Source organism: Equus asinus, chromosome 22, assembly GCF_041296235.1.
Source record: "Equus asinus isolate D_3611 breed Donkey chromosome 22, EquAss-T2T_v2, whole genome shotgun sequence".
Classification (NCBI taxonomy): domain Eukaryota; kingdom Metazoa; phylum Chordata; class Mammalia; order Perissodactyla; family Equidae; genus Equus; species Equus asinus.
In genome coordinates this window covers 68577076-68604617 of record NC_091811.1, presented here as the reverse complement: position 1 = coordinate 68604617, position 27542 = coordinate 68577076, and the positions used below count along the sequence as shown (strand labels likewise).

The following is a 27542-nucleotide window of genomic DNA, read 5'->3' as shown; positions in this document are numbered from 1 at the left end:
TTAAAATACACAGTATGTTTGAACTGGTGTCTACTGCCACCAAGAATTCTGACTGACACATTAGTTAGGGGTAACATTCATTCCCACCTGCCCCATCCCCACAGGGAAAAAAGACTCTATTTTTAATCTCTCCAAAGAAACCCAAAAGTATTGTTCACTTTCAACCAATGGATTTATCCTGCGAGGTCTGGAGAATCCTACTTTTACAAATTTTAGATAATCATTCTCCTAATTTAGAATATGAGAAATGTCTAATCAATTTTAGATTTATTTCCAAGGAACACAGTCAAGAACCGACGACACAGGAAAATACCCACATGCAAGGAGCAACTGTCACTGAGGTCAAAGAGTCACTCGAGCCCGCCTGACCACACCCTGGATGCATTCCCAACAGCTTTCCTCCCAGCAGGGGCTTTTCGCTTGAGGTTCTAGAACCAAGGAGTTCCCTCTGCCTCTTAAGGGTCATTTTAAGGCCAAAAACTTAAAAAGTATTACCAAAAGGCCTTAAATATTCTTCTTTTGTTTGAACAAATAACTCAGTGAAATACCTAGGTAACAAAACTATTCAATTCTTTGTTAAACCAGTGCAGAGCCAGCCAGCGTCTGACTGCCGCAGGCGGAGTTTTTGACGTGTAAAACGCACTCCTCTTCCTGGGCCAGATTTCTCTGCAAGACTATTCTATAGTTCAGTAATGCTATTTCCACTGTCTAGAATGCTAAAGCTCAAATCTGTTAATTTTATTACTTATCAATATAAATGTGATACAAGGTTTGTGAGGAGGGTGAAATTAGGGGACTAAATGTGTTGGTTCTTTTTTAAATTTCAGGAGCCAGTTACCATATAGATTTGAAACTACATTTTAATGAATAAAAGAATAATCTAAACAAAATCAAACATAGTGTTTCTTTAAAAAGTGTCAGTCTTTTCAGACTAAAATTTAGAAAAAAGAATAGAGCATTTGGAAATGTATATTGACATCTAACATATACCTAACATGTTAAAAATTCAGTAGGAGAAAACCAGAATTTTGGCAGAAAAAAAAAGCCATAGAATTGTACTGTTCACGACAATCACGTGCTAGAGCTATGTGATGGGACGGAAGAAGCTGAGGCCTTGAGAGTTAAGCAACTCACCGAAGGAACAGATCTGATTTCTAGCTGAGTGACGTCATTAAAACATCTGCCTGTCCTTCAAAATGAGTCAAAATAAAGTTAATTGAACACCATATGGTATTAATTCCAGGATTTAAAATAACAAACACTAAATCCAAGGCAAGTGATTCTGAAACCCAACTATTAATATTCTTCTTAAGATACAGTTCTGATTTATGATATTTATAAAGACCCTGGACTTATCAATGTAAAAAAAAGTCATCAGAAAAAGTAAAACCTTTTTATAGTGTCCATAAGTTCATGTCCCTGTAACTCCCAAGATGTGTTACAAAGTAAAATCATTATTGCCTATGTGCTAAGGGCTATTTCCTTAACCCCCAATTACAATTTACTGGCTGTTAATTACTGGACGCCCTCAGATAGTTAGTAACTTATACCTAAACACCATGAATTTAAATTTATGCCATTTAACAAAAAAAATGTTTCCCCCAGTCAGAATCCACCTGCCCGAAAAGAACACCATAATCTCTTATGGAAAAGTTTCTTTGCATTTGGTTGCCTTGTACTAAACATAACAGGAGCTTTCTACTCGGGGTGAGTGAGGAGAAAAGGTTCTCACAACACCTTACTCTTCTTTAAATGAGGCTTATCCCAGTCAGCCTCACAAACTAGCTACATTTGCGTTTCATGAGAGGCCCTGAAGCAGCAGGGCTGAAAAGGGCCTCAGGCTAGCTCCGGATTACTACCCTACTAACATATGCTATGAAACAACACATTGTAAAAACAAAAAAAAAAAAACAAAAAAAAAAAGAGCTAAAAGACTCCTATCAAAATAAGGTGCAAGAACAAAAAGGACATGAAACCCAAAAGAGGACAAGGAGCGAAGATGTGCATAGAGAGATCAAGAAGGCTTCCAGCAAGATATGGCTAAGCCGGCACAGGTGCTGTTACTCCCCTCCTTCAAGGCCGGCCAGCCGACGTAGGGAAGAGGAGACAGCCTGTGGAGCTGGGCAAAGGCCTCGGAACCCTCTCGAACCCTCTCGACAGCTCGTTAGAAGGCAATGGAAGTTGTGAGACCACACCAAACACTGCCATTCCCAGTTTAGACTGACTGGAGCGAGGCTGCAGAGAAAAGCCATTAAGGAGGGAATGAATATAAGGAAAACAGGACCAATAAGAGCCGCAAATATTTACTGAGCTATTTCTTAGTTTATTTTTTAGGTTACATATACTGTTTCATTTAATCATCACAACAGACTTCTTAAATACTAATATTATGCCCATTTTATAGATAGGAAAAAACAGGTTTAGAATTTTAAACAACCAACTTGCCAGAGTCATACATACAATAAACGGTGGAACTGAGGCTCCAACACAGCCCTGAACACTTTACCACTCCTTTTACTGAATCATGGAATTTAACAACTGACCTAACCCTCTATCTAACTTCTCATGCAAATCCACCAAAGCAGAATTTTTTAAATAACATTTTAATTATTTAAGGAATAGCATGTTTCTAACAGAAAGTCTGGAAAACATAATGGATGTAACAAAATTCATACCTTTTTTATTGCTTTTATAATTAATATTTTAATGAACACCTTGTATATAAATCTCTGCACACATTTTTATTCCATTTATAAAGTACTATAAATAGAATTCAGGGTCAAAGAGTGTGAATAAATTCTGCCAGAACATCTGATTTTAATACGATTGAAATGATGAAGAGATGATGGTTTCTTGAGAAAAACAACTATGGCTAAATCTCCCTTGCATCCAGAACGCCGAGGAACATGTGCAAGGGCACAACAACTGCTAAATGGAGAAGATTTCTCCTTCCTTAGCACACAGTCTCTGAAGGGAGAATTAAATAAAATCAGGCTCCCAAATCAGAAGACAAGAATCAGGCCAAATATCAAATTCATTAATGGGCTATATCAAACTCTTCTCAGGGAGAGAAGAGCATGAATATTGGTACTGTCATTCAAATATATTTCCATATGTTTAAAAGAGTTTGGATACCTCACTGTATATTTAAAGAATATAGTATTTTAGTAGGTATATAACACACTGAAGACATTATTTCTCCCATTTTAAGTTAGTATCTAAATGCCATAATCTGTTATTGTCCACGGTGATCACTTCAGAACATGCCTATATACAAAATTCAAAGAGTTAAATATTTTCATAGTACCTAGATCTGTCATTTTATTTTGATTTCCTACCAGAAATCACCACCTATTATCATCTCGTTCTAATGACATTATAGCAATGTCCCCATAAAGATGAAAAGGAGATTCACTGCAAAACGATGTTCCAGGCACTGCCCTCACACTACTGCACACTACGTATTATTATTATAAGCTCTATTTTAGGAACACAAGTCACTAAAACTAAAGCACAGAGAGAGTAAGAAAGGCGCTTGTTTCTCTGAATCCAGGCATTCTGCTCACACCTCTGATCACTACACACAACAAAGTCCTAGTAACAAGCAAAAAGCAGTGAAGTTTCTGGCACAGCTTTCAGTGGACACTGGTGATGAAGGGAATAACGACAGCATACTTGCCAGAAAATAGGGAATTCAATCAATTCAGGTGGATATTCACTCATTTAGTAAATAATTATCTATTATCTACTGTGGACCAAAACTGTATCAGAATGTGGGAGTGTTCTCCAAACCTTGAGAAACACTAGGTCTAAGAAAGATGGAGACAGATTGTACAATGTAGACATCTAGTGTAGACAGAGAGATCCAACATAGTTAGAATAAAACAGAATTATTCACAGGTGTAATGGCACAGAAGGAGTAATTAACTCTGCCGAGGGCACTCAGAAGCTGCACTGAGGAGGAAATGCCTGAACTGCACCTTCAGTAACAAACTTTCACAGAAATTTCTAGATAACAATCTGTCTCCCAAAATCACCCACACACAAAGGCCAGGTTCTCACTACTATGAGAACAGTGGCACAGAACATGTCTTAGCACAGTGGCCCCATCTTAGGTTTGCTGGAGGGGGAGAAGAAGGGACCGAGGGGTCGCACTAGGTCTGAAGAATCAAACCCTGCTAAGACAATGGGAACCGTGATAAGGAAGGAGCCCATCTATCAAGCTTAACTTTATAGCCAATATAGCTATAAAACTGCCTTTATTTGTCTGGAATACCTGTATTTAAATTCCTAATTTCAAAAAACTCTAAACTTAAAAAATAATAATAAGGAATTTAGGGAGAAAACAGACCTTCAGTTAGGCATGACTGACTGTGACTCCTTCCTGAAACCTCACCTTAAAAAGTTAAGGGAGTTTTTAGAAGTATAAAACTCATAAAGATAAAGAGAATCGGGAAAGAGACAATAGCAAATGAGGGATGCCATCAATATTTTGGAAGCTAGAAATGGGAAAAAAGTAGTAAATAACCTAACAAGACCAAGAAAGCTGAAACCCAAACCTGAAAGGAAGAAGCCATCAAGAAGGAAACTGATCAAGAAAGAAAGTAGAATAATGGGGGCTAGGGGCTGGGGAGGAGGAAGAAAGAGGCAGTTATTGTTTAACAGGTACACAGTGTCAGTTTAGGATAACGTAAAAGTTCCGTAGATTGATGGATAGAGGTGACAGTTACACAACAATGTGAATATACTCAATGCACTTGAATTGTGACACTTTAAAATAGTTACAATGTTAAATTTTATGTTATGTTTCTTTTACCACATTACCACAACAAAAAAAAGAAATAAGGGGACTCATGCTGGAGAGATTCAGGTAGTGGAAGCATGATGAAGACAAAAGCACAGGGTGAGGCTGCAAACGAGATGACTGAGGGAAAGTTCATTTAAGTGGCCCTACCCCAAAAACCAAGCTTCTCCCCATCCCTGATGAAAGTCTAGAGATGCATCTCTGGAGAGGTGGACCAGAGACCCTGATCTTAGGAACACAAGTCACACCTGAAAGCAAGACAAAATGCCTTACTGAAAACCAGAGAGAATTCTGAGAGTCTGCATTCTGAACAGGACGCAGACAGCTGTGTCCAACAGAAAATGGAACGGAGAGGAGACCTGATGGGTCCACCCTGAGTGAAAGGTGCTTCAGGTTTGTCAAACAACTGCAAATGAATTAATAATAGGCACGAAGTATATAAAATTTAAAACTTGGATAATTATGTGGGAAAACAGTTGCACAAGAAAGAAAATACAATCATAATGATTTTTTTTTTTTTTTAGGAAGATTAGCCCTGAGCTAACTGCTGCCATTCCTCCTCTTTTTCACTGAGGAAGACTGGCCCTGAGCTAACATCCATGCCCATCTTCCTCTACTTTATATGTGGCACGCCTACCACAGCATAGCTTGCCAAGCAGTGCCATGTCCGCACCCGGGATCCGAACCTGTGAACCCTGGGCCACTGAAGGGTACTTAACTGTTGCACCATCGGGCCAGCCCCAATCATAATGAATTTTGTGACAGCTGTGACAAATATTTGCATGGTCATAATAATTTAAATACTAAATAAAGAATTTACCTAAAACATCTGATATCCTATAAAAGGAGGAGGAGAGAAAGGGAAGTAGATGTAAATGTCAGCAGGCCATAGAGAGATTAAGATGACTAATCCTCATTTTTCTTAGAAGGAAGTCAGTAGCTACTGTCTAAAATGAAAATGCATAGGGCTGGCCCCATGGCCGAGTGGTTAAGTTCGTGCGCTCCGCTGCAGGCGGGCCCAGTGTTTCGTTGGTTCAAATCCTGGGTGCGGACACGGCACTGCTCATCAAACCACGCTGAGGCGGCATCCCACATGCCACAGCTAGAAGAACCCACAACAAAGAATATACAACTATGTACTGGGGGGATTTGGGGAGAAAAAGGAAAAAAATAAAAAAATCTTTAAAATGAAAATGCAACACAGAGCAGAACTGAGTCAGAAAAACAAAGGCAAATATCAGAACAAATAGCTGAAAGAATTGAAATTGATTGCTTCTAAAGATTGGGAATTAGAGGTGAAAAGGGGAGAGATGGGGAACTGCCATTTTTTATAAGCCTTGAAATATTATTCAACTTTTAAAACTACATATATACAAATATCACTTAAATATTAAAATAAAAAATTAATTTAAAAAGATAAAGCAGATTTTGTCATGATATTAAAAAGATCGAAAATTGCCTAAATTGAGTATGTATCTTTTTTCAAATTATGCTGATTTCTGTTAATTCTTAGAATTTTCAGTAGTATTGAGGTCAACAGTATTAAATACCTTTCTTAGAGCACAATCCATGAGCTGATATAGCATGCAATTCTCTGGAGAAATACTTTGGGTACACAGCAATTGTAAAACCCAACTGTTTAAGACCATTCCATAAACACAGTATTTTATTTATTCCTTTCCCTCTATGAAGATGTATTTATATAAAAGTGTATATTGTATCTTGGGTCTTTGAACGGCTAGCATTTGCAAACACCAGTGATGGTACAGTTGAACTTAGATTTAAGTCTGAATGTCAAATGATACAAATGGACAAACTGAAGGGCTACCTCATGGAAAAACATACAAAGTACTAAATATGCAAAAGAAAACAGGAAACAATCTTATCTGCAAGAACTGTAGCTACTTGCAACTTTTTAAAAGTCACATTCTTGTGGGCACAAATTCACCAACCAAATATAATCTAATTAACATATTTCTTCTACACAGTCAAAACCCAGAACTTCATTCCAGAAAAAGAAAAATGCGTCAAAGCAAAAGATTAAAATCATGAGCAACTACATCAGAATCTATTGATTTTTTTTTTAATTAATGAATTTCCTTTCATACAAAGACTAAAAACTGTAAGATGTGATCTGCTTTTCCAGCAGTACTAATGGACTGTGGTAATCTACAACATACAGTTTCTCCATTTTACGTATTGACTACATACAAACTTACAAATAAACAACTATACAAAGGCTTCAGAGCCTTAAAATCACGTTATATTATTTCCATTGCACAGCCATGTAATCAAAAGAGAAACAGAGATAGAGCAACGGAAGAAACTCTCAAGTCTTTATCACTGAGCACCACATGTCAAGGAACAGGAGAGGGAGACATGCATCTGAGACAAGACTCCTACGCTCAAGTCTGAGATTCAGCAGAAGAGGCAAAAAGTGTGCACGGCAGGGTTGCTAAAACTAAGACGTGAAAACAACTCATGAACAATATAAAGCAGTGAAACTACAAAATATAAAGGATAACTATCAATTTAGAGAAGAGGAAGATAATAGTCACCTTGAAAGAGGAAGTCTCAAAGAAGTAGAGGGTCTCAACGAAGTAGAAAGGCATTTAAGGAAATAAGGGAGAAGATGAATGCCTCTCTCTCTCTCTCTAGCTTCTGCTGTATACTTCAAGTTTTTCATAATGAAATACTGGGGGCAAATAGATGAAAAACAAAAAAGGTAAGTAATGTGAAAGAGAACTGACTCAGAAAAGGGAAAATAAATGAAGTAGTAAACAGAGGGGAAATTATCCACAAACGAAGAAAAAGAATTTAACCAACAACTACGTATCTTACATATCAATAAATGTTCACATTATTTTGATTAGCCTCATTCCATTTCTGAAGGAGAATAAGAGCATTTTAAACCCACTTCTGCAATGAGACTGACAAAAAAGTTTTGTTTAGCAATAAACCTTTGTAAGGACAGCTGAGATTTCCTGATTCCCAGTCCTATAATCTATCCATTATACTACACACTACTTCATGCATTAAGTATTTTACACTGGACTTACTTCATTATCAACCTCTCTCTCCTATAACAACCAAAAATATTAGGATGCTATCTATAGCCACTATATTTTAAAAGAAAAAAAAAACGCCCATTTTTGAGTAAGCATGCTGTAATACACAACAGCCAAATGGGTCTCACTTAACACCACAAAACTTTTATGACCATAACCATGGCCTTTCCAGTGAACCGAGACACGTTACTACTGCAGCGCGTCCTCTAGCCAACAAGGCCTTTCCAATGATCAGAGAAGAGGGGCTGATGCCGAGCAGCAAACTCCAGAGCTGAAGTCGTAGTTCCAAGGTATTCACATACCGAATTTTTTCAATGTTTTATCTAAATTATTTTGGTTGTAAAGATGATAGCCACATAAACAGGGACTGAAAATCAAAGAAAGATGCTTAATACATGTAAATGAAACATTATAAAATAGTCACATTCATGAAATGTACCAGTTAAGCCATACGGTTATTAGTCACAAACTTACTACAAATTTTCTCAGAATCATAATTAATATTATTTTTACACCTAAATTTTTCCCTTCTCTAAATTATTAAGATCTTATTAACTTTTTCACATCTACAAATGGTATCCATGTTTACTAGCATACCCCAAACGAGATTAATATTCATCGCACACTGACAAACACCCATTGGTCCAGCACCTGGGAGCCAGGATCCCTTAGACTGTCTCACTTCGTCTCTTGTTTCCCCACATCCAAAGACTGAAGATTCTCATGTCCTCCCACTACACCCCACCCAAAACACCCCTGAGCAGCAGGCAGGTGCTTGCTTCCCCTTCCATACAGATCCAGTACTGAATTAACTGGTCCCATTTACTTAGCATACTGAAGGGGGTAACTAAGTTTCCTTCCAATATTTTTACATGTGTTTACGTGTGACTGGAAGAAGCAGGGAAAAGGAGTTTCGAATGGAGGCACAAAAGAGCCAGAGACAAACTTCAGCCTTCTAACATAGCTGTGGCAGAGGACAAAAAGCAGTGCACTTGGAGTGGAGGACCAGAGTCCTCATCCCAGCTCTGACACTATACTATTCCTAGTTGAGCGACCCCCTTCATCTAGCATTTCAACTTGCCGTTTTCAGCCTCCAAAGACATCTCTAGGAAACCAACTTATTTGGCAGTCTCTGGTAATGACGGTGGTGATGAACCGGAAGCAGCAGTTGTAGCAGAAACAGAAACAGAGGTGGGGCAGCTGATGGTAGTGGCAGTAAGTCTACGGAACTGGTAAACATTTGAAGAAGCCTGCAACACAGAGAGGTTGGAGGCTCCTGTGATTCCGGTAAATGACCAAAACAACCCATGAATTGTTCTATAAACAGTAATTTAAAGTCATATTTATTTAACTAACATTTGTATAGTGCTTACTATGTGTGCCAGTAACAGTTCTAAGCACTTTATAATTTATTTAATCTTCATAACAACCTTATGACATAGGGACCATACTATCCCCATTTTTTAGATGGAGAAACTGAGGCACAGAGATTAAATCACCTACCCAAGTCACACAGCTAAGCAAGCGGTAGAGCCAGGATTCAAACTCAGGTAACCTGACTCCAAAATCCATGTTCTTACTCACACCACTAAGCAGCCATGTAGTTGTGGATGGAACATAATGTCTACTTACCTTTGGATGTGTTATGTGAATTTTAGCGCGCATCTTCCTAATTATATCCGTCTCAGACTAACATTTAAACTTTTATCAATCATATTCATAAACTCAATAATGAATGGTAACACTCACTAAAGTACTTCATTAGCCATTCAGGAACTTATTATTTTTAATTTTCTGAAAATGTTATCAGCTCATGCAGATGTGCACACACAGACAAAACACGGACTACTATGTATTAAATTATTAGTCTGTTTCAATGATCATACATCAGACTAGTTAAATATTCAACCAACAAAATACACCCTAATGGACAGAGTTAGACATCATTTAACTGGGTTATACTTCACTGATAACTGTAAAAGTCTATACAAATTTCCATACTTACCAAAAGGTAAGTCATCCAATTTTTTATTGCTGCCACCACAAAGTTTTATCCAATAGCTGAATACAGCATTAACATTTATTAAAGTCGCCTTAAACATATTTAATAGTTATTAATAATAATAACATCTTATTAAAATAATTTCCCCTAAAGAGTACCTATCAGTATTTCCCAAATTTCTCAGCATAACTGTATTTGCAGTTCCATTCTAAAATATTGGATACACTAGAAAGAAGACTAAAAGTTAATTATAATTTTATGAGGGATCTGGGATCAAACCAAAATTTATAGAACCCAATTAAAACTACAACATCAAATATATTCTTTGGGAATATAGGACCAAATCCAGACTTCTGGAAGTCTTATTAAGACAATAAACTAAATTTTGAAACAATTCCCAGAAGTGTTAATGCTAGAAGTGACTCTTCTCCACAAGGAGAAATTCATGCAAAATAAGCATGCCCTAAAAGCCAACTCAAACAGTGTGAGGGTGAAAGTAAAAGACATCTGAAGACAACTTTACTGTCTCATAATTTTTAAAAGCCCTAAGAGAAAATTTTAGGTTATAGTAGTATAAAAACATTAATTAAAGAAAATATGAAGATAAAAACAAGAGAATAAAAATTAATGAAACACTCCAGGAACAGGAGAAGGAGGGGGATTCTAATTAACCAAAGAGGAAAACAGAAAAAAAAAGACAAGGAACTCACGTGCAAAAACGTTTTTGGAATTTGTATTGAAAATTAATCATACAGAGTAATCATCATAAAATATGAGGTTCCATCTACTATGCTAAAGAGCTTATACCACATTTTTCCACCCACTCTCGATGAAGACATCCTCCACCATATACACAGGACAGGTTTTTCTTGATGCAATTTACTATGCCTATCCTCAACCCTAGGATATTTTTGTACCTAATCTCAAATTGGAAATGGGATGCTACCTATCCTCAAAATGTCGAGTTATTGGTAGAAACGTAGCTGCACATCTAATCGAACTTTTGTGCTCCACTACAAGTCCTTCAAGTGGCATTCTTGTTCATATGTAACTAAGACCACCTGTGTATTTTAAAATAGAAATCAAAACTTATGGAATACATTGTTCATCGATACAACGGATTTGCATTTTCCCTAATACGAGAATACAGTCTTAGTACTTATTTATCACTAAACCCTACCACTAAAGAGATTAATTCATATTATGTATATCCTTCATTTTATGGAATTAGTTTTCCAAGGTTAGCTACACAGTGAATCCTACTTTCCCACCACTGAAAAAGCACAGAAATATTCCCCCAGAAACATACTCCAATAAATAAGCCAAAAACCGTCTACTACAAAAGAAGGTTGATGCTTCCTTTGCTTCTGTGTCCTCACTGGTAACGATAGGTACCATGTGATATCCAGTACTCTTTACGAAAGGCAAGTGGAAACATGCTTCGAATTAGAAGATTCCTACACCCAGATGCACAATTGGGAGCAACTTAAGAAGTGTGGAATTGGAACTATAGTCCATTTACTCCCACCAGGCTCTGTGTTTCTACTTTGAGGGTGAAGGAAAGTTAAATGTGTGTTTTCAGGGTTATGATAATATGCATTTTAAACAAAAAGGACATTATTACATTATAAGAATCTTCCTATCTGAAAAAATATATATCTTATAATGGGGTGCAATTGCTAATACAGTAGACTTAGGTTATTTTCCTCTCTAAGTTACACTTTGTTTCATTAGTCTTCCTAAATAAACTCTCACTCCAATCTCCCAGATCTATGCTTTAAATTCCCTTAAAAGTTCTGTATTTAAAAAATCTTGTAAAAACAATTAACTAATACTAATTTTCCTTTGGGGGAAAAAAGCCCTTGGCGTTCTCATTTCTATAAAACAGCTAACCTCTGAGCCCCAGGGGTGAAGGAGGACCAAGAACCTCCCATTCCACTCTGCTTTCTCCCCTGAGCCACCATTCCCATGTCACTCTGAGCACTGGGGAGGAAAATGGATGGAGAGATGCTGCTCCACCACTTCGACCACTTCCTACTAACAACTTCTGCCCAAACTCCTCTTAGCAGCCCAAAGAGAAGTCCATTCCCATCACCGCAAAAGCCCATGATCTTTGGCCAGACATGAACGTCCTAGGGACGACTGCTGATGCTCCTCTTCACACACGAGAGGCAACTGCAACACAGCAACAGCCGTGCAGTGAGGACTGTCTGTGGTAGGCAGAATCGTAAAATCCAAGATCTTTGCTTCCTGATGTACACACCCTGCAGAATCACTGGCACTCTGAATATGATGGGATTTCACTCCCACGATTAGGTTAACTCTAAGAAAGCTGACTTTGAGAAAGGGAGATCATCCAGGTAGGGGTGAACTAACCACATAAACCCTTTAAGTCTAGGGCTAGAAATAAGAGACAAGAAGTCAAGGGACACTGGAGGGTGAGAGAGACTGGACACCAGGGATATTCTCCATAGCTGGCTTTAAAGATGAAGCCATGTGGCAAAGAATACAGGCACTATCTATGAGCTGAGAGTCGCTCCTAGTTGACAGCCAGCAAGGAAACAAGATCTCAGCTAAGAACTGAGTCCTGCCAACAACTGGAGCTCCAGAAGAGCCTCCAGACAAGAACCCCATCCATGTGACACCTTGATTTCTGCCTTCTGATATCCTGAGCAGAGAACCCAGCCACACTGCCCAGACTTCTGACACAGAGAACTGTGAGCTAATCAGTGGGCGCTGTTTTAAGCCACTGAGTTTATGGTAATTTGTTACACAGAGATAGGGACTCCTTGGAGACAAAGGATGGGGGCTGCTATGCAGCAGTAGGTTTCCTGTTAGCAACAGCAATACCACAGCAGGAAGACCTGACACAGAATGTAAATTTGCCCTGAAAACTAAAGAAGGGTCACCATAATGGGGAACATGCTTGGAAACTGCCCTGCTTTCATTCCTTCACATTTATCATTACCAGACTGTATGTATTAATTTGTTTGCTGTCTGTTTCACCCACTGGAAAGGAAGCTCCAAGGAACAGGGATATGTCTCTAATTCTCTGCTGAATACTCAGTACCTTAAAAAATGCCAGGCACAGAGGCATGCAATAAATATTTCCTGAACAACCAACCATCACAGTAAATTATTCCACATATGAGGTCTCTTAGAATAGGGAACTGAAATAACTACATTATCAGTTGGACATGCTGCATGCAACAAGCCCATCCTAACAAATAATTTTCCTTTAATACAAAACAGATACAGGTTATCCTGCTATCTGAAAGTGCGCTTTATACCACTTTGCTTTTACAAAAAGACCTACATTAGTATGTACCTGTTTTAACTAACTGAGAGAAATCCAAAGAGGCCTTTTGCTTTTATGTGAAAAGTGAAAAGAGTGTACAGCATTTTTCTGCAGTGAGAGAGCCATTCTGGAGGTAGAGCACACCCAGAGCAGAGTGCGCGCCCTCAAGCTCCTTCCCAGGGGCTGACCGCAGCATCTCAGCATCCAGCCGCCACAGCTTTCAACTCTGTCTGTGAGCACCTGCACTTCATTTCAATTTATTTGGGGAGGTTATTTTTTGGGTCTGGGACCACTCAAAAATTTTTCCCATACAAATTAATGGTAATTGCTTCTTCGCTTTACACCATTTCAGCTTCTGGAAGTTTCATAGGAATGCCCTACTTTCAGATAGCAAGGGAAACCTGTATGTATGTTTCTCCATCCACAGTTGTTCCATACATGCTTTTAGAGATGCTGACACTGATGCCACAACGCATTAGAGAACACTTGTAGCATGGTAAGCATGTCGACAATAACAGAATGGCATTTTAGTAAACAATATGATAGAGAAGAAATCACAACCTAAAACTGATTAAGATGAGGAATTTACTTTCAGTTGATGGAGCCAATTCAAGTCCTCGCTTCTTTCCACAGAACTACCCCACACCCTGCAGGGCCAGAGTTAAAGAATCCTAATTATGTTCAAAGAAACCCAGATCCAGAAAAATCTCCGGATGAGCAGCAGAGCTTATTTCTACAGAGCGGATCACATTTACATCTAGTTTCTTTGTTGTACTAAATCAAATGTTGCTCAAATTAAGTTTTAAATCTCTAATACAAAAGATATTAGTAATTAAACCTCTACTAGATAGACTACAGACTCAGGCACCTTCAAGAGAAGGTGACAGCAAAAGAGACCCAATTCTCTTTTAACACATCTCTTTTCTGCCAGAATCAATTACTTCTACAGCAGTTCCCAACTTAAACATGGTGCATTCCAAACACGACTTGTTGGTTGGTTACGTGGGAGTCAGGAATGCCTTTCTGCCCCACAGAATCACTGTTACAAACGGTGGTTAAGAAATGCAGCACTGTACTTCAGGTACATTACAGGGTTTTGTGGCCTGGCAACCACTACTATGTATTTCATCTGTTTATATTTTGTCTCATTCTTTAAAAAAGAGGGAAGGATAGAGGCTGAATCATCATATGTAGCAATTTAATGGGGTTTTTTTGGTAAGTACTGCAATTCCTAAACAAGTCTTTTTTTAATTGGAAAAGGTTAATCTTAAATTGGGACCACCTAAATTCAGCTTGAAAATAAAGTATGAAAAGCACATGTTCTACTTAAATATTCTTTAAAATGAATTTTATAACACAGAGAACAACAAAGTCCTATTGTGGGTAATTCACAGAAAAGCAAAATGATTTTTATCACCATAAATTCAAAGAACTTCCAAAATATGTTCAGAGTTCAGGGACAAATAAATTATCATTTAAGGATAACAAAAATACAAGTACACTGTTAATACATTCATTTATCTCCATACCCACCCACCAAAAGTAACAAGAAATTCAGATCTGTGACCAGTGCTGGTTCATACCCTGGAGTATGACTCAGAGACAAAAACTCTGCATAATAACTACTCTTCAAAATTATTCCCTATTCCTATGAAGATCTACAATCAGACTTCCTCAAAGCAGGATCCAAAAGGGGGGAGGAGGGGCGGGCAGACTTTCTCCTTTAAAGAAACAGTAATTGTCTGTGTGTGTATTTGTCCCTATTTGGCAGCCTAATTCATGTTTATGCCTAGACCTACAAACTTTATTTATTGAATTAACTAGTTCTGCTAAATCTCAATCATAAGAATAAGAACATGACCAAAAGAATGTTCTAATAGTTATTTTGAGAGCCAGGAATGTATTTTCCTCATCATTATCTTGTGCCTTTTCCACATTTCCCTTCACTCATTTATATTCCAGATAAAACTCACTAACATGCCAAGAAAGTATTTATCAATTCCTATGCGCTGATCAATGGGAATTGCCTGAATCCAAATATATAAGAATCACCAGAACGGAGTCTTCTCGGTGTATATTAATAAACAGTATCCCATCTTGCTATGCAAGTAATCACAAACCTTTCTGTGGATTTTCAACAGCACCACACATACCTTTCTGAAAGTCCTACGTCCCGAAGACTGTGAGGACATCAATGCTCTCTTCTGGTTCTCACTGGTTTGATCACTAGCTGCCTCTATTTCCACAGCAGATCCCTCTTCCTCGGCCATGCCGCAGTTATTTTCCAAAGCACGAAATGTACACCCACTTTAGGTGGCACATATATAATTATGAATCATGTCCTGAGAAACTATTGGCTTGTCAAGCTCTCAAGCCTTTCAAATTACAAAGTCTTACGGCTTTTTCATTTCATTCATTTATTTTTTTATAAAGATTTTATTTTTTTTACTTTTTCTCTCCAAAGTCCCCCGGTACATAGTTGTGTATTTTTAGTTGTGGGTCCTTCTAGTTGTGGTATGTGGGACGCCGCCTCAGCATGGCCTGATGAGTGGTGCCATGTCCGCGCCCAGGATTCGAACTGGCGAAACCCTGGGCCGCCAAAGCAGAGCGTGCGAACTTAACCACTCAGCCATTGGGCCGGTCCCATCATTTTAGTTTTTTATTTAAACTAAGTACACTCAGGCTCAGAGGATTTAGCAGGCAACAGTATCTAGCTAAAATTTAATACCATTATTTTATTGTCATTCCTTTAATTTTTCCATTGCCAACTATTTAAAGCAAGTGACATTAGTTTGCCATTTAGAGTACCAATACAAAGTTTCCCTTTAAAATACATGTGTTTAAGTAAAAGGGTCATTTAAAGAAATATATTAAGGAAATAACTGCATTTCAGAGTGGTCCTCAGAAAAATAATGTGTCACCCTGCTCCTGGTAGTTTCGTTGGGGCCGGCCCCATGGCTGAGTGGTTAAGCTCGCACGCTCTGCTTCAGCAGCCCAGGGTTTCCCCGGTTTGAATCCTGGGCACAGACATGGTACTACTCATCAAGCCATGCTGAGGCAGCATCCCACATGCCACAACTAGAAGGACCCACAAGCAAAAATACATAACTATGTACCAGGGAGCTTTGGGAGAAAAAGGAAAAATAAAATTGTTTAAAAAAAAAAAAGCATCAGAAATACCGCTCTGACCAGAACTGTGGGTTTTTCTAAACCCAATACTTTCTCCCCATTTTCTCTCTTCTGTAATGACCCCAAATTCTCAGCTAAGCTCCCGATTTTCAACTCAGGATATTGTACCAGCACATCTAATTTAACACCTCCAAATAAAACTCATTCTCTTCTAGATCACCACCACCTCCACTTCCAACCTCACCATCAAAAGCTAGCCTAATTCTCCTTCACTACCATTCACACAAATCTCATAACCTAGGCATTATCATTGACTCATCCCTCTCTATTCATTGAATTCTAGCAGTTACCAATTCATTCATTCTAAAAAACACCTGTTGGTTTCCTGCTACCATAAATTGTGTCATTTTAGAAAGCCATTTCTTTAAAAACTTCATAATCTGTGAGAAGAGAGATGTAGCCTTGTGGACTCTTTCTCCAAAACTGGCGGGGGCGGGGGAGTGAGAGGACATAAGATGGGACAGACTTGAAAAGGAAGGCTCAAGAATATTAACAGCGGTTATATTCCTAAACAGTAGAAATAAGAATAGGTACCATATTCTTCACATTTTTCTGTATTTTGTACGTTTTCTATACTTTCATAATCAACAAAAATACACTGCAAAAAATGTTCCCATCCAGACTCATTTCTCCATTCCTATTCAAGCATATTAGTTCAGACAAGACTCTCATTATGTCCTCCTGCCTGGCCTCTAAACTGACCTTTTTGAATGTCACTGTCCAATACATTATATACCTAGGTGCCAGAATAATATTTCTGAAAAGCTACTTTATTCAATTACTCTTCTATGCAACCATCTTTAATGACTCTTTACTGCCTATAATATTAAGAGTTGCCTACTCTACCAGCTTTTCAGGGGCTTCTATCATCTAGCCCCAATCCTATCAATATAAAAATAAGGGGAAAAAATACTATTATCATGAATCGAATATTAATGCTTTATCAGAAAGTTAAATGTAAGTTAAAACTACTTAAGATTCCAAATCTGGAATACTATTAATAATTCTGTTAAGCACTGTTTCTCAATACTCCTAAAACTCAGGTTTTTATTACAAACTCCATTTTTGAAAGACGCCATTCTAAAGAACTACACAAACAACCTGGATTGTGTTCAGCATGCAAGCTACAGTCCAGGTGACTGAAAGATATTAATGGAAGTATCCACACAACAACGATATACTTACATTGAAGCAGAGACATGAGAAAATAACTAATAGAATTTCTAATGGTATAAAATCAATACTAGCAGGTAAGTGCTAGGCCACCAGGCACAAAATAAATTAAGCTACGTATATTCAATGTATAGTTTTTGCTCTAAGTTTTCATTAGTTTGAAGCAACTGGTTTCTTTGTTCTGTAACTTATCACCTGAAAGTTCTAAGCTGTGTAACATTTAAAGGTGTTTACTTAGATGTAAGACTTCTTATTAGTCACTTTTGCCCAAGAGTATATATTCTGGGATGAGAGAGACAAAAGACGCAAGAAGCCCCTGCTCATGACGGCTCTTCAGCTCCCAAGGAACATCCAAATGCCTAGGGGATTCAGTCCTCATATCATTACCAGAGAATACTGAATCAAAACCTAGAAGCAACAGGGCTTACTCAGATTTTGGGAGGATTAAATGCCTGGTCAGCACTTAAAAGATGCTGAAAGTGACTCCTTAAATTTTGTGCCCTAAGGGACTCCTTCCTTCACCCTACTCCCGGCCCGGGATAGAGTCAGGAATACTGATAAACATCCTACAATGCACAGGTCAGTCCCCTACAACAAAGAATTACCTGACCAAAATGTCAATAGCACTAAATTTAGAAACCCTGATATAAAAGAAAGAACTTTAGTTAGAATCCCAGCTCTAGAACTTCTTAGCTAAGTGATCTTCAATAAATTATACAACTGGTCTAAGACAGTTTCCTCACGTTTAAAATAATCATGATGTTTATGTTGAAGGATTTATTGTTGACAGATTATGTTGAATGAGAATAAACTGATAGAGAAGCCCTTAGACACTCTACAAATGTTAGAATGTACTCCATTCTCAGATCGAGTACAAAAATCTTCTCTATCAGAGGTAGAGTTCTGGCCCTCTCAAAGACAATTTCAAAGTATGAATGAAACATGGTACTATAATTGGTTTATTTTCTGAATCTCCTATTAAAGTCTAAGCAGCCTTAAGGCAAAGTCCCTACTTTACCAAACTCTGTATCTTCAGCCTCTAGAACAAAGTAAGCATTGGATAAACATCTGTTAAATGGCCAAATTGACAAAGAAGCTCAAAGTGTCTACCTACTACAACAAAGCACTGATTGCACTGCATTGTGGAGAATTACCAAAAAATATATAACACACAATTCTTCTCCTGGAGAAATTTAAAAATAGTAGGAGAGATTGCTGGGAAGATGGCAGAATAAGGGGACTCTGAACTCACCTCCTCCCATGGACACAACAAATTTACAACTAACCTTGGAACAATTACCCCCAAGAGAGGACTGAAAACTGGATAAAAAGAACCCCCACAATAAGGGACAGTGCTGACCAGGGTGGAAGACGCAGAAATAGCTTTTTGGGGAGGAAAAATACACACTCTAGCCACAGTGCTTCATGGCTGGGAGCAATCTTAAAGGTGCAAAGCCTTCCCTGGAGGAGTGAGAGATCTGAGTCAGCGAACTATGCCACAATAAGCGTTTGAACTCAGCACAACCGAGATGAGCAACACAGTATCTGGCTCTGCTGGCTATTAACAACAATGGAAAATACCCCCAGAAAAGCTATCAAACATAAGAGAAAGAAAAGCCTGCCCTAAAAAGCCCATGCACAAATTCACCCATTTTGGAAAGCAACCTAAAATCATCAGAAAGAAAGGTGCACAGTCCCTTGGTGAAAAGAGACTCACTTGACAGGCTCTGGGTGCATCTCAGGGAGGAAGGAGGTGGCTAGGACCACTTCCCCAGGGACTGAGACACTGGCAGCAGCCATTATTGTGACCTAGTACAGGCGTGCTCACACAGACACCACCAGACACCCTTGGAGCTCCTTCCCCGGCCTGTTAGCACAGGGTTTGCCCTGCGCACTAGAGCACCTATTTAATCCAGCTCAGCCAGGGCAGGCAGCCTGCCCTAGGGACTGGCCCCACCCAACAGCAAGATCTCCAGCAACTTGTTGGACCACATAGGCACAGTGTGTGGGACCTCTGCAGTGGGGCCAGTGGGACGCCTTTGCAGGGCAGGGCGTGCATGAGGGGCAGGCCTGTGTTGGAGGAGTGTGAGGGGGCTCTGCAGCAGAGCAAGTGGGTCTGCTTCAGTGGGGCAGGGCATGTGCAAGGGGCAGGACTGTGTGGATGGGGTGTGTGGGCCTGCAGGCAGTGAGGCTTGTCAGCTGCAGACTTGTGCTTCTCAAAGAGCCATAGAGAGAATCTGCCCCACCTTCCAAAGCCTGAAACAACTGTGTGGGGCCAGGTCTGGGGTCAGCCCCACCTAGCTGCAATCCTGAGACAGCTGACAACAGCCTTGCAGCACAGAGGTCTACAGCAATTGTGAAGCCCCGAGCCTAGCAACCAGCCACGTTGGGGGCCTACTCACTTAACAGAAGAACTGCAGCAGGAATGTGTTATAAGACCTTGCAGCCAACTGTGCTGGGTCTCCTCCGCCCAATAAAGTGACGAAAGTGACCATAACAGCCTCATGCAGCTGAGGCTTACAACCAGCCAGCCAGGGGGACAGCCTAGCCTTCCCACGCACCTGCAGTAAGAGCAACCCCGCCACAAGAGAAGGACACATGGAGCTCACACAGGGGACACTCCTAGAACATTTGGAACTGGTGAAAAGAAAGAAGTACACTACTGGGCCTCATAGGGCATCTCTTACATAAGGCCACTTCTCCAAGATCAGAGAATGTAGCTGATCTACCTAATACATAGATACAAACACAGAGAAATAAGCAAAATGAGGAGATAAAGGAATAGGTTCCAAGCAAGGGAAGAGGTCAAAAATCCTCAGAAAAAGAACTAAACAAAACAGAGATAAACAATCTACCTGGTAAAGAGTACAAACTAATAGTCATAAGGATGCTCACTGATCTTGGAAGAAGAATGGATGAATACAGTGAGAACAAGGAATTGGAAAATAAAAAAACACCAATCAGAAATGAAAACTACAAAAATGGAAATGAAAAATTCACTAGAGGGAATCAATAGCAGAGTAGATGATACAGAAAAACGGATCAATGGGCTGGGTGAAAGACTACAGGAAATCACCCAAACTGAACAGAAAAAAGAAAAAAAGAATTAAAAAGAATGAGAACAGCCTAAGGGACCTGTGAGACAATATCAAACACACTAACATCCATCATACAGGTGTCCCAGAAGGAGAAGAGAGAGACACAGAAGGCCAGAACCTATTCAAAGAAATAATAGCTGAAAAATTTCCTAACCTAAGGAAGAAAACAGACATCCAGGTATAGGAAGCATAGAGAGCACCACACAAGATGAACCCAAAGAGGCCCACACCAAGACATGATATAATTAAAATGTTAAGAACCAAAGACAGAGAGAATCCTAAAAGTCTAAGAGAAAGGCAACAAGTTATATACAAAGGAAACCCCCTAAGGCTATCAGCTGACTTCTCAGCAGAAACCTTACAGACTAGAGGGGAGTGGCACAATATATTTAAAATACTGAAAGGACAAAGACCTACAGCCAGGAATACTCTACTAGGCAAGGTTATCATTCAATGGAAGAAGAGATAGTTTCCCAGACAAGCAAAAACTAAAGGAGTTTATCACCAATAAATCAGCCTTCCAAGAAATGCTAAAGGGACTTATCTAAATAGAAAAAAAAAAAAAAAAAATCACAAATAGGAATAAGAAAATTATCAAGAAACAATAAAATCACTGGTAAAGGCAAATATACAGTAAAGATAGCAGATCAACCACCTATGAAACTAACATGAAGGTCAAAAGACAAAAGTACTAAAATTATCTATTTCCAAGATAAGAGGTTAACAGATACACACACCAAAAAAAGAGGATAAATATGATATCAAAAACACATAATGTGGGAGGAGGGCAGTAAAAGAGTAGAGCTTTTAGCAAGAGGTCAAACTTAAGAGACCATCAATTTAATACAGACTGCTATATACATAGGCTATTATATACGAACTTCATGGCAATCCCCCTAACCAGAAACCTATAATAAATACACAAAAAACTAAGAGAAAGGAACTCAAACATAGTACTAAAGAATGCTATCAAACAACAAGGAAAAAGAGCAAGAGAAGAAGAAAGGAATAGAGAAGAATTACTAAAACACCTAGAAAAAGAGTAACAAAATGGCAATCAGTACACACTTATCAACAGCTACTTTAAACATCAATGGGCTAAATGTGCTAATCAAAAGACAGAGGGTGGCTGACTGGATTAAAAAACAAGACTCATACATATGCTGCATAAAAGAGACATACTTCAGATGCAAAAACACTCACAAAATGAAAGCAAAGGGATGGAAAAAGATACTCCATGTAAACGGCAATGAAAAGAAAGCTGGGGCACAAATACTTATATCAGACAAAACAGACTTTAAAACAAAACTAACAAGAGACAAAGAAGGGCACTACATAATGATAAAGAGAACAATCCAACAAGAGGATATAACACTTGTAAACAGCCATGCACTCAACATAGGAGCACCTAAATATATAAAGCAATTATTAACAGATATAAGAGGAGAAACAGACAGTAATACAATAATAGTAGCAGACTTTAACATTCCACTTACACCAATGGATAGATCATCCAAACAGAAGATTCATAAGGAAACACTGGCCTTAACACATTAGACCAGATGGACTTAGTAGGTATATACAGAACATGCCATCCAAAAACCACAGAATACATTCTTTTCAAATGCACATGGAACATTCTCCAGCATAGATCACATACTGGGCCACAAAACAAGTCTCAACACATTTAAGAACACTGAAATAACACCAAACACCTTTTCTGACCACAATGGCATGAAACTAGAAATCACCTACAGGAAGAAAATTGGAAAAGCCAAATATGTGGAGATTAAACAAAATGCTACTGAACAACCATTGGATCAATGAAGAAATCAAAGGAAGTATCAAAAACTACCTGGAGACAAATCAAAAACAAAATACAACACACCAAAATTTATAGGATACAGCAAAAGCAGTTCTAAGAGGGAAGTTTATAGCAATACAGGCCTACCTTCACAAACAAAAAAAGTCTCAAACAATCTAACAGTGTACCTAAAAGAACTAGAAAAAAAAAAGAACAAAACCCAAAGTCAGTAGAAGGAAGGAAATAATAAAAATAGAGCAAAAATAAATCAAATAGATACTAAGAGAAAGAGGAAAAACATCAATGAAACTAAGAGCTGCTTCTTTGAAAAGATAAACAAAATTGAGAAACCTTTACCAAACTACCAAGAAAAAAGAAAGGCTCAAATGAATAAAATCAGAAACGAAAAGAGGAGAAATTACAACAAACACCTCAGAAATACAAAAGATTACAAGAGAATACTATAAAAACTATATGCCAACAAATTGGATCATCTAGAAGAAATGGATAAATTCTTAGAATCATACAACCTTCTGAAACTGAATCAATAAGAAATAGAGAATTTGAATAGATCAATCACCAGTAATGAGATTGAAACAGTAATCAAAAACTTCCCAAAATATGTGTCCAGGACAGACGGCTTCCCTGGTGAATTCTGTCACTCAAAGAAGACTTAATACCTATCCTCAAACGCTTCCAAAAAATTGAAGAGGAGGGGAAGATTCCTGACTCCTTCTACACATCCAACATTAACCTGATACCAAAACCAGACAAGGACAACACACATAAAGAGAATTACAGGCCAATATCACTGATGAACATGGATGCAAAAATCCTCAAAATACTAGCAAACTGAATATATTAAAAAGATCATAGGGGGCTGGGCTGGTGGCGCAGCAGTTAAGTTCAGACGTTCCGCTTCAGTGGCCCAGGGTTCACTGGTTCGGATCCCAGGTGCGGACATGGCAGTGCTTGGCAAGCCATGCTGTGGTAGGCGTCCCACGTATAAAGTAGAGGAAGATGGGCATGGATGTTAGCTCAGGGCCGGTCTTCCTCAGAAAAAGAGGAGGATTGGCAGCAGATGTTAGCTCAGGGCTAATCCTCCTCAAAAAAAAGGAAAAAAAGGTCATATGCCATGATTTAGCCGGATTTATTCCAAGGATGCAGGGGTGGTTCAACATCCGCAAATCAATCAATGTGATACACCACATTAACAAAATGAAGAATAAAAATCACATGGTCATCTCAATAGATATAGAGAAAGCATTTGACAAGATACAGCATCCACTTATGATAAAAACTCTGAATAAAATGGGTATAGAAGGAAAGTACTTCAACATAATAAAGTCTATATATGACAAACCCACAGCTAACATCATACTCAATGGAAAAAAACTGACAGCTATCCCTTTAAGAACAGGAACCAGACAAGAATGCTTTCACCACTCTTATTAGCATAGTTTTGAGAGTCGGTCTGGTGGCGCGGTGGTTAAGTTGGCACATTCCACTTCTCAGCAGCCCGGGGTTCACTGATTCCGATCCTGGGTGCAGACATGGCACCGCTTGACAAGCCAGGCTGTGGTGGGCATCCCACGTATAAAGTAGAGGAAGATGGGCACAGATGTTAGCTCAGGGCCAGTTCCTCAGCAAAAACAGGAGGATTGGCAGCAGTTAGCTCAGGGCTAATCTTCCTCAAAAAAAAAAAAAGATGATGGCATGTATAGATTCTTATTAGCATAGTTTTGGAAGCCCTAGCCAGAGCAATCAGGCAAGAGAAAGAAATAAAACGGATGCAAATTGGAAAGGAAAAAGCCAAACTGTCACTATTTGCAGATGACATGATTTTATATATAGAAAACCCTAAAGAATCCACCAAAAATTTTTTAGAATAAATGAAAACAGTAAAGTTGCAGGATTCAAAGTCAACATACAAAAATCAGCTGCGTTTCTATACACTAACAATGAAGTAGCAGAAAGAGAAATTAAGAATACAATCCCATTTACAATTGCAACAAAAATAATAAAATACCTAGGACTAAACTTAACCAAAGAGATGAAGGACTTGTATGCTGGAAACTATAAAACATTGTTGAAAGAAACTGAAGACACAAAGAAATCAAAAGATATTCCATGCTCTTGGATTGGAAGAATTAACGTAGTTAAAATGTCCATACTTCCTAAAGCAATCTACAGATTCAATGCAATCCCTATCAAAGTTTCAATGACATTTTTCTCAGAAATAGAACAAAGATTAGTAAAATTTATAGGGAACAACAAAAGACCCCAAAAGCCAAAGAAATCCTGAGAAAAAAGAACAAATCTGGAGATAACACACTCCCTAATTCAAAATATAGTGCAAATCTACAGCAATCAAAACAGCATGGTATTGGCACAAAAAGAGACACACAAATCAATGGAACAGAACTGAAAGCCCAGAAATAAAACCACACATCTACAGATAGCTAATTTTCGAAGGACCCAGGAACATGGAATGGAGAAAGTAAAGTCTCTTCAATAAACGGTGTTGGGAAAACTGGACAACCACATGCAAAAGAATGAAAGTAGACCATTATCTTACACCATACACAAAAATTAACTCAACATGGATTAAAGACTTGAATGTAAGACCTAAAATCATAAACTTCTAGAAGAAAACATAAGCAGTATGCTCTTCAACACTGGTCTGAGCAGCATATTTTCAAGTATTATGTCTGACTGGGCAAGAGAAACAATAGAAAAAATAAGCAAATGGGACTACATCAAACTAAAAAGCTTCTACACAGCAAAGGAAACCATCAACAAAACGAAAAGACAACCCAACAATTGGGAGAAGATATTTGCAAACCACATATCTGATAAGGGGTTAATATCCAAAATATATAAAGAACTCATATCATACATCTCAAAAACAAAAAAACAAACAACGCAATTAAAAAATGGGCAAAAGATCTGAACACACATTTCTCCAAGGAAGATATACAGGTGGCCAATAGGCACATGAAAAGATGTTCAACATCACCAAATATCAGGGAAATGCAAATCAAAGCCAGGAGATATCACCTCACACCCCTCAGACTGGTTATAATTAACAAGACAGGAAACAACAAGTGTTGCAGAAGATGTGGAGAAAAGGGAATGCTTGTACACCGCTGGTGAGAATGCAAAGTGGTGCAGCCACTACAGAAAACTGTATAGAGCTTCCTCAGAAAATTAAGAATAGAACTACTATACGATCCATCTGGTCCACTGCTGGGTGTTTATCCAATGAACTTGAAGATACAAACGCACAAAGATACATGCACCCCTATTTTCATTGCAGCATTATTCACAATAGCCAAGACTTGGAAGCAACCTAGATGCCCATCAAGGAACAAATGGATAAAGAAGATGTGGTATATGCATGCAATGGAATATTACCCAGCTATAAAAAAAAAAGCATGAAATCTGGGGCCAGCCCCAGTGGCCTAGCAGTTAAGTTTGGAGCACTCCCCTTTGATGGCCTGGGATCGGTTCCCAGGCATGGACCTACACCACCAGCCAGCAGCCATGCTGTGGTGGGGGCTCACATACAAAAAAAAAAAGAGGAAGACTGGCAACAGATGTTAACTCAGGGCGAATCTTCCTCAGCAAAAAAAAAAGATGAAATCTTGCCATTTGCAACAACATGGATGGACCTTGAGGGTATTATGTGAAGTGAAATAAATCAAAGGGAGAAAGCCAAATACCACATGATCTCACTCATAAACAGAAGATAAAAACAAGGACAACAACAAAAAACAAATACATAGATACAGAGATTAGATTGGTGGTTACCAGAGAATAAGGGGGGAAGTGGAATGACAAAAGGGGTGTCTGGTGATAACCAGTAATTAGTCTTCAGGTGGTGAACATGATGTAGTCTACACAGAAACTGAAATATAATGATGTATACCTGAAACTTACATAATGTTGTAAATCAATGTTATCTCAATTAAAAAAAAAAGTAAGAGATACCTAACAACAAAACAAAATATACAGATAGGTTTTACACACAGTAGGCACTCAAAAAAAACTCACAGCTGAAGTCACAAATGAATACTAACAGGATGCACACAAAGGTTAGAATGAAACAGAATTAGCCAAGGAAAGGCTTTTTTTTTTTTTTTTTTTTTGCTGAGGAAGATTCACCTGAGCTAACATCCACTGCCAACGTTCCTCTTTTTGTATGCGAGGTGCTGCCACAGCAGGGCCACTGACAGACAAGTGGTGTAGGTCTGTACCCGGGAACCAAACCCAGGCTGCTGCAGTGGAGCACACCAAACTTAACCACGAGGCCACTGGGGCTGGCCCGAGGCCTTTTTTTAATTGGTCTAATCCTTCAGAGTACATGCAGCTAATGCCTTCAACAGGCAATAAAAAGCACACTTAAAGAACAAACATCAAAATGACAAGTGCTATCCTTTGTCATTTTAGTAATACTCAGCTGAATTTCACAATTCAGATAATGGTGGCATATTTCCACAGGTCCAAAGGCCATTTTAAGCAATTTTTTAAACCACATTAGATTTTAATGAAAGCTTATCAAATTCCTGACATCCAGAATCCATCTTAATTATCTTAAATGGTCTGAAACAGAATAGGACCAAAAGGGCTGATGCCCAAATGTCTGAACACTTTACTGAAAAGGCTGAGCTCAAGCATACCCAAAGTGTGTTAGAAGCAACTTTAAAATGCACAAATGTAACAATTATTTTTAAACCAACAATTTTAGAAAAATAGCAGTTCCTATCTAAAGCTTATATAAATATAAGACACTAGGTTTGCAAATGTCAGCAGACTTTTAAGATCCCTTTCTAAAGTAATAGTCTCCTTCTGTTTTGCTTGGTATCTTAATTTGCCTTTAGTTTCAAAACTAAGTTTGCCAACAGTACTCCTCTCAAAACCTCAGGAATTCCATCACTAGTTTTAAGCTAAATTAAAGGAAAAGAGATGCATTCAATCCATGGCAGAAGTATGCACAAAGTGTTTGCTGATGCTCAGAAAGAGACTGAGAAATTTAGACATGTCTGAAGGACAACGGCTACACAGTCAACTCTGTCTTCCTCCACCATAGAACCAAACAGAAAG

The 27542-nt window shown here is 38.5% G+C and overlaps 1 protein-coding gene across 9 annotated transcripts in view; it reads right to left on the bottom strand.

Annotated features, from left to right (window-relative positions):
* Positions 1-27542, bottom strand: part of FRS2 (fibroblast growth factor receptor substrate 2) — a 119284-nt gene that overhangs the window by 73103 nt on the left and 18639 nt on the right. For 3 of the 9 annotated variants that reach the window (XM_070494714.1, XM_070494717.1, XM_070494716.1), the window contains exon 2: positions 8954-9122. The exons of 5 other annotated variants lie outside the window; for them this stretch is intronic. The gene's annotated coding sequence lies outside the window, so the exon portion shown is untranslated. Of the gene's footprint in view, positions 1-7362; positions 7505-8953; positions 9123-27542 lie in introns of those variants that run through there. One more of the 9 variants, XM_044755551.2, reaches the window with a different exon arrangement.